This window comes from Condylostylus longicornis, unplaced genomic scaffold (genome assembly GCF_029603195.1).
Source record: "Condylostylus longicornis isolate FDR11 unplaced genomic scaffold, ASM2960319v2 ptg000040l, whole genome shotgun sequence".
Classification (NCBI taxonomy): Eukaryota; Metazoa; Arthropoda; class Insecta; order Diptera; family Dolichopodidae; genus Condylostylus; species Condylostylus longicornis.
The window spans coordinates 9,420,201-9,434,106 of NW_026578009.1; positions in this window are offsets into that span (position 1 = coordinate 9,420,201).

Below are 13,906 nucleotides of genomic sequence, written 5' to 3' on the forward strand. Positions count from 1 at the left end.
CCAACCTTTTATATAAATAGGACCCTAGAAAATAAATCTTAAAACTTAATTTAAAAATTAAATTAACGTTTTTGGAAGTAAGTCAATACTTTAACCTGACAACGCCTAATTTGCTTCAAATTTGAAATAAGTGTTTAAAGGGTACATTTATACGTATACGAGAAAATTATTCTTTCTGTTATAATGAAAGCAATTGTTTTTTTTAACTACCGTAACAATTTCTAATTTACACTGGATTCCAGTTTATTTTTTCTGTTCTATTCGGCATAATAAATTTAACGAGTTCCATGAAGTTTTCTTTAAAAATTTCAAATGCAATTTTTTATTAACAATGAATTTAATAATTTAATAAAATAAAAGTAATTTAAGAAATCACGGTACGTATCGTAGACAAAATGCACATTAGATGTTATAAATATACTAAAAATTTCATTAGAATTTGCACAAATTAATTAAAGAATTGACTGGAAAATTATCAATGCTCATTTCAAGGGTTTCTCTTTTTCAACATTACAGAAATTACTTTAAAGGAATTTTTCAAGTGAACATTATGGAAATTACTTCATCATGGTTCCGACTCGTGTGTTTTTAATAAAAAAAATGGCCTTCTTTTCTATTACCCTTAAACTTTCACCCTATTTTTTACTTTTTTTTATGTAATGTTATGCTGGTATACATTTATATAAAATCATTTTTATTGTCATATTTCTGATTATTACAAAGAATAACAATTAATCTAAAAAAAAATATCAAATTTCAGTTGACAGATGCATTAAATTTGGTTTCTCTTTTTAATTCGTTCGCTTTATTAAAATATAAAATTGACAATAATAAAAATCAAAATTCTAACTGAAAATTTAGTAATTCTTGTATGGTATTATGAATTTGAGTTACAGTTTTTCATAATATTATTTAGAGTTTGATTTTGACTTAAAACGAAACGGATTTAGTCTATACCACAGCACAGTGAATGTATATGTGTGGTACCTCCAAATTTAACACTTTTTTTTAAAAGCCAAGTTCACTATAAGTTTTTCTGTACCAACCGGTCGTCTATTTGTTTTCAATTAAAATAAAATTTTGTAGTACATTGAACACATTATTGGTATTAACGTATTAATATCTTCAAAATAAGATTTCTTTGACTTGTTTCACAAAATAATAACCAGTCCTGTCTATGTCAAAACTTTTTTTTTCTCTGCTGACTCATATACTCTTTAAATATTACGAAATATAATATCTAGAATAAAATTTTCCTTTTTCAAACTTGCTTAATATACGACCCACCAATCCAATAATACTAAAAATTCTATAATATTCTCATATTTTATCATAGATTTTTAAATTTAGAAATTATAATTAGTTTGATGATGTTGACTTCGTTAAGAGACCATAAACAATGTTTGTTTTATTATTGCTCAATTTACATATTAAATTACTTTTGTTATTATTTATGAAATTAATTGTATCACATATTGTTCTACACACATACTCATGTATAATATTTATAAATTGAAATTGATATACCATTATTTCTTAACAGATTTATTGATAATATTTTTGTGTATATAATCCCACTAGGTTAATTTTAATTAAAAATGACAGCGTCATTAAAAAAAAATTTTATATTTTTTGAGCTTCAAAAATTCAATTCTTTTAACTTAAACGTTATGTTTTTGTATCAATAATTATTTACATTGTAATCAGATTAAATTTTATAAAAAAAATTATTAGGAATAGCAATTTTTTATAAACTTTAAATTAAATGAAAAATAAAATTCTTTGAAAATCAGAATTATATTATATTTTGAATCAATCAAATAAATGTGCAATATATCGGAAAAATAAAGGTTAAATAAAGGTTAAAAAGTAAAGGCTGATAGGTTAATTGGGAATTATGACAAAAAGATGACAACTAGGAATTTTGAAAATGAGCATTTATGATTTTGGTGTTTTCAATATTTGGCAAATATAGGGTCTTTCAAAAGTCACGCCTAGATGTTGTTTTAATTTAAAACATCCAAAAATTTAGAATTTTTTATTAATGTCTTCATATGAGCGGAACTGCTGATCAGCCAGACCGTGTGCCATCGAACAGAACAAGTAATAGTCGGACGGCGCAATATCTGGGGAATATGGCGGGTGGGGTAGGACTTCCCATTTGAGCGTTTCTAAGTAGGTTTTGACGGGTTTGGCAACATGAGGCCGAGCGTTTTCATGCAGTAGAATCACTTTTTCGTGCCTTTGCTCGTATTGTGGCCGTTTTTCGCGCAGTGCTCGGCTCAGTCGCATCAATTGGAGTCGGTACCGTTCGCCAGTGATGGCTTCGTTTGGTTTCAAAAGCTCATAATAAATAACACCAACCTGGTCCCACCAAATACACAGCATAACCTTCGCAGCGTGTATATTTGGCCGAGCCGGCGACGTAGAAGCGTGACCGGGCAGTCCCCATGACTTTCTCTTCATTGGGTTGCTGTAATGAATCCATTTTTCATCCCCCGTTACAATGCGATGAAGAAAACCCTTCCTTTTTTGCCGCTGGAGCAGTTGTTCACAGGCGAAAAAACGACGCTCAACGTCTCTTGGCTTCAAATCATAAGGAACCCAAGTTCCTTGCTTTTCCCAACGCATGCAATCGCTTAGAAATGGCTTGGCGGGTAACTCCTAATACCGAAGCAAGCTGTTCTTGTGTTTGGCATGGATCCTCATCGAGCAATTTCACCAATTCAGTGTCTATTGACAAACAGCGAGAACTTAGTTGCGCACCTAATATTATTTTTATTAAATATATAGCTCATTACAATTATATGTGAAAAATTACATCATTTAAATGTCCACCACACCACGAGAACATCTACAGGCTGTCATTCGAAAATCAAAATTTTCAAAGACTCGCTCACACATCATCACATGGAGTGCAGCAATCTCATACCGTATGTTGTGTTTCAGATTTGTAATTGTTGATGGCTTGTTCATATAGACTTTACTTTTCAAAAAACCCCACAAAAAGTACTCTAATGGAGTTAGATCGCATGATCTAGGTGGCCAGTTTATGTCACCATTACGTGAAATTAATCGATTGGGAAACTTAGATCGCAATAATGCAATGTTTTCCTGTGTTGTGTGAGTTGTGGCTCCATCCTGTTGAAAATATAGATGGTTTATGTCGATTCCTTCAAGCTCAGGCCACAAAAAATCTTCAATTATTTGCCTAATTCCTGAGAGCGTCGAGATATCGATGTTGAAGCTTGTTCAGAAACACTTTGTGCTACCGCAGCAATATTCTCAAAAGAACGACCGGTTTTTAATCTGCAAGTTTTTTTTCTATCATCGACAGAACCAGTTTCTTGAAATTATTTCACCAACCTTTGAATTGTCGACTGATTCGGACGATTATATACACCAAAAATATCACGAAATTTGCGATATGTTTCATAATAAGTTTCAATAATTTTAACCCGTTGTTCTTTCGTGTAGGTGTGTATGGTTAAAATTGTACTTGTGCCTGCTTAATAAACGCCAAAGATGACATTAAAAAAAGATAGCGTGTAGAAAAATCGTTACTGACATCTAGGCGTGACTTTTGAAAGACCCTATACAAGCAGTCAAAAAATTTCAACAATATTTATCATACATAACAGCCTTAATTAATAAAACACTTGCTTTGTATAAAATCCAATCTTAATAACCCCAATAATTTCTGAGATAATGCCAAAAAACTTTTGAAATTGTATGGCGGCTATCACAAATGCTCATGTGAACAACTGCTCAAAAACTTTTCATGAATGTAGCTGCCATTTTACCTTTTTTTATTTTTCAACTTCAAATTAAACTTTTCAAGTTGTATGTCATCTGCCAGAAGGAGCCAAACAATTCGAACAACTTTTACAAAACACATTGACTTTACTATTATATTTGCTTTTACGAAATTTCAATACTACAGCTTTTATAATTTCTGAGATATAGCCAAATAAATTTGGAAGTTGTATGGCAGGTACTCGAACCAGTACTTGGATGAAATCCTATTTAAATATGGTTCTGGCATTTACTATAATAAAGTATTTGTAAAAATTTGGTGAACTAAATTGTAAAAATTTGGTGGTTCGTTGGGACGAACGGACGGACAGACTGATAGACAAAGCTAATTCGACGTTGATCAAAAACATATACTTGAGTCTATATCTCAGAAAATATATATATAGTCCACGATACCATATGTTTGTTGAGATTCTAGTTAATTTTCGGCTTAGCTTCAATTAGCTTTTCTTAAATAAGTCGGAAATTTTGGCATAGGCTTTTTAGTTACTATAGTTATTATTGTTATGAATAATGCGAAAATAATTCTTCCTTATTCCTAACTTTCGTTTCGGACTGATTGCTTTTTAAATTTAATACAATTAATATGTTACTTTCATCGTATATTGTCAACACGGTACCGAAAATGGAGAATCGGACTACTAAATATTTCAAGGAGATCGAAATTTTCTCTTTTTAACGGTGTTAGTTGTTCCATATATACAAATTTAAACAATTCTTGTTTATCTATATTTATATTAATATTCACATACCACGCATAACTTATTTTTTGTGTATTTTTAAAATATATGAAGAACTTGTCATTATTGTTTATCTAAAATACTTTCTATTGTTGTTGTTGTTTTTTTAAATTGTTGCACATACATAGATTATTATTATCGTTTGCCATACAACTAAAACAAACATAATTTATAGAGTGCTTTCGGGTAATAAGGCTTATTCGGTGAAATATTTTAAGAAAATATTGTAAAGTTAACTAGGGAAAGAAAAATTATTAAAAAATTTTGAAAATATTTACTAGTAGTTGCTCACTTCTCATTAAATACTATATTTACTATTAATTTTTTTTTTCGAAAAAAAAGTTTAAATTTGAATTATACAAAAATTTTTATTTTAAGTAGCATTAATAATTAACATTAATAACGCGTATGAAAAAAATTGTTTAGCGTTAGTGGATGTGGAACAGTTTAATGTTAATCAAATGTAAATTTAAGCTACCACTTAATTTGGAAGACAAATGGATTGGAGGGACAGTCTATGGTTATATCATAGCTCAGGTAACCATGTCGATGAACAATCACAGTAATTTTAAACTTTACATAATTTGACCGAAACTAACACAAATTAGTTCTAATTGTATTTTGACTATATTTTTTAAAAAACTGTTTTAATTTAAAATTTACTAACCGAAATATGCGATTGTCTTAGGTTTCATTGTTTTTTCTATAAAAAGCAATTTGTAAAGAGTTATTCTGTATTATTTTAAAAAATTTTTGTAAATAAGGTTTTATTAGCCGGAAGTACTATATGTTTATTATAAAAATGTAATGTAAGGTATAAAAACATGTAAGAATATTATTATTTACATACGTACTTTTTGTAACAAAACACAGGTACCAAAAACTGGGGATAGGAAACTTCGATTTTAATATCATGATAATATCATGACATTTTCTATAAGTAGATCGAGATAAAGCATTAAAAGTGAAGATAGCAATAACTTTCTGAATACACAAACTTTAAAAATAATAAAAACGTAAAGAAAAAATCAAGGAACTGGTATGAGAGCTATAGTATTGAAAGCCATTTTTCCTTAACCGTATAGATACTATGGGGATTTAATATGTCTTCGATATTATTTGGTTCTTCCAATCAATTGATTGTTGTTATTGGTATTCGGAATGGTACGTAGATGGTATATTTGCTGTTCGTTTTTTTTGTATTTGTTGTTTCATTCAGTAATACGTGCATATGAGCTGTTAATAAATATGAAAAATGAAAAAAAAAAAGAGGAAAAGTTAGGAAGTTTTATTTTTTCTTATTATTATTATATTTTTTTAAAGCTGTGTGAATAAGAAAAAGTTTTCCTTTGAATTTAAGTTGAAAATTTCATTTTATTATTTTTTTTTCTCTCTCAATATTTTTAGTATTCACTTCTTACAATATAATAAAATATTAAAAAAAAAAGAGTAAAAAGCAGAATTTTTACTTTTATTTTACTTGCATTTAGATGTTGTTATGTATGTATGTATGTATATAAGGTTATAATATAATATTTTTGAAGTTCAATAAATGGGATAAATTCAGGATATACTATAAGAAAATTTCAGAATGTACGATGAGAGTAATTTTTGTCTTGTAATCTCCAATATTGTTATATAAAAATCTAGAATATGACTTGTATGTTCTTTGAATTTTCATATATGTAATAATAATGTAGTTTCCATTTTGTATTTTTTGAAAAAAAAAAAAAAACTAAAAATAAGAGAAAAGAAATAATGCTAGCTGGAATTTTATTATTTTTCATTCAATATGCTAATGGAATAACAGATAAGTTTGAAGTAAATGTTTGAATTTTTTCAATTTTAAATGAACGGACTAAAAACCCAAATTACGAGCAATAGGTGATATTTTGTGAATTTTCAGACAAAAAATTAAATTGTCTACTGAAATTAACTATGAGTAAATTTAAATTTCTTGCTTGGTATATTCGTAGCTGCGTTTAAAAAATTCATTTTGCAGTAATGAAATCATTTGGATCAAGAAAATCATTTTGGAGTTTAAATTTCTCTACTGATTGCAGCATGAATGTAAAAGGGATACGAAAATATAAATATGTGATTCATTTGAAACAAATAAAATATTATAGTTGGAAAAAATTACTATTAAAAGACTTTAAAAGACTATAAAAGCTATATTAATCTGAGATAGAAGTGATAATTATTAAAGGTAAATATTGTTTTTTGGTTTTGGCTGACTTTATTGAAAATAGACTATAATTTTGACCGTTTTAGATTTAATAATTGTTATAGACAAGATCTAGAAAGGTGGTACTTCATAGTACTTTTATTTTTAATGCTACGACAGGTTTCAAAATATACAACAACCTAAAATTTTCACGTTTTAATATGCGGCAATTTAAAATTTTCCAAGATTCATGAAGCCGGATTTATGCCCTTCAATTTTGTCAATAACACGTTATTTTGCTGAAACTGGTGTACGGTTTGAGAAAGAAATGAGAATGAACCCTTAGAAAATAACTGAACTGAAAATTTTAAAAACATTTTGAATTTTTTTTTTATTCCATTTTTTTTGCAGCCCCAAGAGGTATGCAATATTTTAACATGTTACTTTAACTTCGATAGTGACATTGTACATATTTATAATTTATAGTTATATAGGTATAGAAAACATTTTTTGGAATTACACAAATGAATTACTTTTTTGGGGAGTGCTAGTGAGCAATAAGTTTTAAAATAAAGAATTCGTTTGTGTTATTACTTTTGTATTAAATGATTACTTTTGTATTAAATGATTACTTTTGTATTAAATGATTACTTTTGTATATCACTATAAACTATATACACAATGGTATTACGTATACGTATTTCAAATTATCTTTGCTAAGAATCCATTTATTATGCATAATTTATTATTAAAATTTTTGATAAGTTTGAGATTTTTGAAAGTATAAGACAACGTACTTATTTCTTCTGTTATATTATAACAATTTAATTCAATTTAATTATAAAATGAAATTTAAAAAAGAATCACGCTAAAAATGGATCAAATCATTTCAAATTCGTTATTCAAATGAGCTATGAGCTGCTATAAAAATTAGGTTATAAACGCGCACAAAATCGATTTTCCTGAAATTTTACCAAAAAATGATTTATTTTATCCGTCTTATATCTTCTGTGCTTACCGCTTACTTCGTACCGCTTCTGTGCTTCGTTTGCCATTAAGAACAATAAAATATGACTTGAGGTACCAATTTACAATATTTTAAGAGTTCAATGAACATTCGAACCGTTTAAAATTTTATTTGTTTCTTTCGCTATTTTCCATTCTTAGACTATAGTATAAGCTGCGAGATTTATAGCAAGGGTTGAAAAATATTGAATGATCGAAATGGAATTTTTTTTACTGTCTTGAGTTTTTTCTTTTCATAGTTTTTATTTTTGTGTCAGTTAGCTTTAAACAGGTTTTTTTGATGTTATATTGGAAATATATTGCATATCTATATGTGTAATATGTAGTTTTTTTTTTTCAAATTTTTATCGAAACGTTTTTTACTCATTCCATATCGATTTTTTTTATCTTATATTCTTTTCTCTTCATATTTTCCTGCGAGTGTTTTATAATGCTTTTTAAAGCAAATTTATTTTTATATAGATAGAGAGCACTTGCTTTATTATATGGATGTGTTTTTGTTTCTTAGATGATTCTGAGAGTGATTTTTTGTTTTGTATTGGAAATGCTTTATGTATACAAGTGCGTTTATATGTGCATATATGCATTTAGAATTTTTATATAATAATAATCTTATAAATGAGATACCGTTGTAAAAAATGTCTAATTTTTTATATTCTTTTATCTACCTGTCAAAGAAGTTGCTATCATTGCAAAATGCTATTTAATAAATGTTAACCATTTCATGAGTTTTAGTGTTTTTATTTGCTTTTTTAACTATTTTGCTTCAAATAAAATTTCTTTTTCTGGATTACAAGATATGATGTGAAGTTTTGATTTTATTTTTAAAAATTTGTACATGGTGTTCATTCAATTTAATTGAAGTTGAATTAAAAATAAAAATAAATTGTTTATATTAGATTATTATGATGGAGGTCTTGAAGATTAGATAATTGGTTAAGATGACATACATCAAACGAAAAGATTCCACTTTTGTTTAATTGGCTTATTAACATATACAACAATGTAGTTCCTAGGTAGCGGCATTGAAGATTTTTCAGTAGTCTTTTAAGAACCGTGACTAATTTTGTTCACCGTAGACGTTATGCAAAAAAAAAATGAAATTTTTATCAATTTAATGAGGTTTAAAATTTATAGATTAATTTTAAGTACAATTTAAGATGCAGTAATTTCACATATAACAGTTTTGATTTTCACTAGTGTAGTGATTTTCGGGTAAAATCAAGAGAAATAGTTTTTTTGAGAATATTAATTAAAATGTGTAGATTTAGTTTTCCAACAAAGTTGCAACTAAAACGAAATAGATAAACCAAATTTTAACAAAATTGTAAATTGGAACTGCCGAACTTGAAATAAAATGGGAAGTTCACAAGTGGTTGCAAAACACCGCTCGAATTTGTTAGAGCATCATAAATATTAAACCATTCTTGCCTTATTTCTAATATTTTTTCTAATGGGAAACACATACTCATTATAAAATATAATGTTACAAATTTCGTTCCGAACATAATTAAATCTTATGACAAAAAATTGTACTGGAACTAAAGGATAAATAAAGTTTCTATATATTTCATTGGTTCTATATCTTGTTATATCTAAAATTTTTTAATTTAAGAAAATACACTGTAAAATCAATACAAAATTTGTGAGAGAAATTACAGTTTTAATATTATCGGTTTTGCAAAAGTTAGCAGCAAATTAAAGATTTTCAATGGTCTAGCATTTTCTTCCACCAATACGAGTATAATAAAAATTGTTATGTATTTTCATATTAACAAATTATGGTTCTTAAATGTATCTCCAAAATTTTGAAAATTAAGCTATGCAAAAGTAAAGCGATACTTTCTTCCAATCGATTAAGTATAAGATTCCTTGCAACGCATACTGTACTTAAATATTAAACAAATCAACCCCCTATGGGAATAAAATGCCATCTTCTAAATATGTATATATAACTGTTAAAATATTCAATAAATGTTAATATTATTAAATTTTTAAAATACAAAAAATACAACTTTATAGTTTGTCGGGTGCATTATACAAAAATTTCTTGGGATTTCTTTCGATGAAGGCATTTTTTAAGTACTCTAAGTATAATCTAAGATTTTATTAAATGAAATGAAATTTTGTTAAGTGTAACGGTAATACTAATAATTATTTTTTTGGTCTTGGAAATGAGAAAATTCTTTTTCTTAATGAATAAAGTGAAGTGCATTAAATATTTTAAAAATTTTAAAGTTTTTGAAATCATACTTTCTGAAATCAATCTTGAATTAAATCCAAAAAGTTTATAATTTTTTCTTGTACAATTTACTGGAAAATGAACCTTTCTGTTTGAATAAGCTTTGATTGATCTATGGACTCTTTATAGTTCAAGAAATAAAAACTTTAGTAAAATTTTAAGCAATTTTATCATCTTATGCGATTAAAATGGCGCAATTGATTATGGCACTGGTTCTCAATATTATTTACACAATATTATAAAAATAAAATGTTAATATAATACAAAATTAATTGCCTATATCTATAATTTCGATACTACATACCAACAAAAAAAAAGAAACAATAAAGACCCATAAGCTTTAATATAAAGAAAAAACTACGGTATAGGCTGATCACCGCCCATAGTTTACTGAATCACCTGTAAAACTGAGGTTTGACTCTAAAATCAAGTAAAAGATCTTAATGTTCTTCGGTGGAGAAAGAAAAAAAAAATCCGACTGAAAACTTTTATTTGCACTTATCTTCGATGAAATAGTACGAAATCGTTTTTCTTTAGTATCCTTTAAGTTCCCAATTAATCTTCTTTTAAGTTCTAAAAAAAATTTATATAAATATTGGCATTTTGTATACAATTGAATAAATATAGTAACACAGGGTAGCTTTAGTGAGATATTTCAAAAGCCATGTATAGCTTTAATCAATTCAATGAGGCATTACACCTTTAATACAGAAGAAAAATTTTATATATGTATATTTCGAAAGTGGTGAGAAACTTGTAATTATGCAAGTCGTGCAGAAATTATGCTTTTTCACTTATCTTTCACTTATCTTTCACATTAAAAATAACAAGTTTCTTGTAAAATTTAAAAAATTTTTTTGCAAAATACTCAAAATTTTTTGCTGGAATTAACAATATAAAATATTTCCTAAAAAAAAATATCAATTCTATTAATTTAAATATTTTCGCAAATTTTTAAAATTTAAATAAAAAAAAAATTTTTAAGAGAAGCTTGAATTATTTTAATATTAAAAATTTTCAATTATTATTCAAATCTTATTCTCTACTTTTGTTTTTTCTGTACAAGAATTATTACTGGTGCCAACGTTTACAGCACCTCCTTAATCCAACCAAATGTGTTTCCATTAAATAGACTTCGTTAGAACTCTACTCTGTGCTTACATATTCCTGAATTGGTTGCAATTTTAATTGTTGTACAACCTACATTTATTATTTACATTTTTCTAATCAGAGTTCTAAGAATTTTGGTAATTTTTTGTTTTTTTTTTCTTGTTCCTTTCATAATTTTTATTTCATTTTAATTTTATGATTTGTGTATTTTATGCATAATAATTTAATTAGAAAAATAAATTTATTATATTTTTTTTTTCATTTTGCTGTTGCCGCTTTTAAGTAAAATAACAAAAAATGAGAACAATAAGAAAACCATCAAAAAAATTTTTTTGAAAAAGTTAAAGAATAAATTAAAAAAAAAAAACAAGAAAAAATTCAAGCATATGAAAATCTTTGTGCGACAAAAATCCTTTCTTAATTGTCCTTCATTTTCATTGTCCTTGTTAATTAAAATTCTCCCGTTAGTAATATAAAAAGAGAGTGAAAAAAAAAAATAAGTAAAACAACAATGTTTTCGTTTCAATTTTTTGTTTCTTTTTCTAATTTTTCGCTTTCATATTTTTTTTTTTGTCTAATTGCTTAGCACCGTTTTAGATTAAAAGATGGTAAAAAAAAAACAAAATTTCTGTTTCATAAAAATGAAACGCTTTGAAAATGACAATGTGAACGGCAAGAAGGAAAACTTCAAAAAAAAAATTAAAATTATTTAAAAAAAAAAATTTCCTTCATTTTTGTTTTTTCTTTCATTTTTCTTGTTTTTAAAGAGAAAAGAACAATTAAAATGTGTACCAGACCGACCATTTCATTTTTCGTAACGACAGTCATGGGAAAATAAAACTTTTTCTTTTTATTATTTTTTTGGTTCAAAAAGAATTTTTCATTTTTTTTTTTTGCTAAAAGTTAAACACAACAAAATAAATATTTCCCTCTTCGTTAGCAGTTAAGAAATAAAAAGAAAAAAAAAACGAGAGGAATTCTGTACTTTAAAAATACCTCAAAATTTTAAAATATTAAAAGAGTAAGTTGGTATAGGTACAAGGAGTGTGAAAAAAAAAATTTGTAATTTTTCATGTAAAAAAAAATTCACTTTCATAGCAAATTTTCATCCCACCTTTCTAATGAATTTTGCATGTTTCAGTGATCGAATACATTGGCTTTATGTGTTTTGAATATTTTTTGTGTTTATTAGAAAGTGTTAATTTTGTAAATTTCTTTGAAATTATTGAAGCCCCGCGTTTGTTTTTTTTTTATATTTTTTTTCCAAAATTTCGAGCATGACATTGGATAATTCGAGTTAAAATTTTTAAAATAACTCAAAGAATTGAATGCTTAATAGCAATTTGGTTGAGAGAAAAAGGTGTACGAAAATTTGTTATATGAAACGTTTTTTTTAAAAGGGGTCTACGTAATTAATTGAATAATAAATTTTTGACATAATTTTATTACTTTTTTTTTATAAAATTAATAATTAACAACACCATCTAAACGATAACCATAAATTTTTGTGAAAATGAGTAGATTTATTTTCTTGTGGTGCCATCTGTATAGAAGTTGTATAAGAAATGATTCACTAATATTTTGCGAATTTATTAATGCATCTTTTTTAGGATACATTAATAAATAAAAATCAAAAATACAACGGATGAAAATTTAAATTTAAAACTAATTAAATTTTAGATTGAGTACCATTTTAAAATCTTTGAGCGAAAACTTCTGTGGTATGTACATGTATTACGATTGTGTATATAGTTTTATCATAATATTATACAGAAGACAATTTTTGTAATTACACAACGAACAAGTTTTTTTAAGTAGCGCTCTATTTTAAATTAAAAAACTAATTACTTATTGCGCCGCTCAGAAAAAAATAATTCGATGTTTAATTAGAAAAATTGCTTTCTGTATATCACTATAAACTATATAAAAACAATATGGTATTATGTAATTTTCTCAAAAATTAAAAATGAGTTACTTTAGGTTTCTGATTCTCAAATAAATAGATCCTATATAATCTATGTTTTCTTGCGAAATATACAACAAAATTCGGTTGCAACTATAACAGGATATAATAACAGATCGTCATAAGGCGGTTCTACATGATGAAGTTGAATGTATAATAAAAGAAATAATTTCCATACAAAATGTTAAATTACGGTATAAGAAACTTCAATAAAACTCTATACAAATACTGTCAATTTATATTAATACTGTTAATTAAAATCCGGTGACCGATTTAATTTTAAGTAACTAGTCTGTCAAAAAATCTTTTATTAAAACAACACATTTTATATCGATATTCTATAGTGTTCTCATGATGTACAGCAAAAAAAAAAAAAAAAAAACGGAAATCGAGTAAGAATTCTTGAGTGTTATTCTTATTATCCTTAAAAAAAACCTGAGATACAGAATGAACATTTCGGCTAAATTTTCCCTTATCACTAAGAAAATATTCTTGTTTTTTATTTTAATAAAAATTTAATTTAATTTTTTTCTGTTTATTATAAAAAAAATGGATGAATTTCATTTTACTCTGTATTGAAAATTACTAAAGTAAATTTTTATTCTACGCGGTATACATTTACATATACATATATAATTTAATTTTATAAACACTAACCCAATACACATACAAATACAAACATAATTTTACAAAATACCTAAATGTTTAAATAAATTTTCATTCTCTTTTTTTTGTGCTTTCTTTATTTTTTACTCTTTTTGATTGTTAAACTTATGTGCACCCGCTATATTAAAAATGAGAGAGATAAAAAAAAACAAATTTTATTTTACGAGTACGTATAT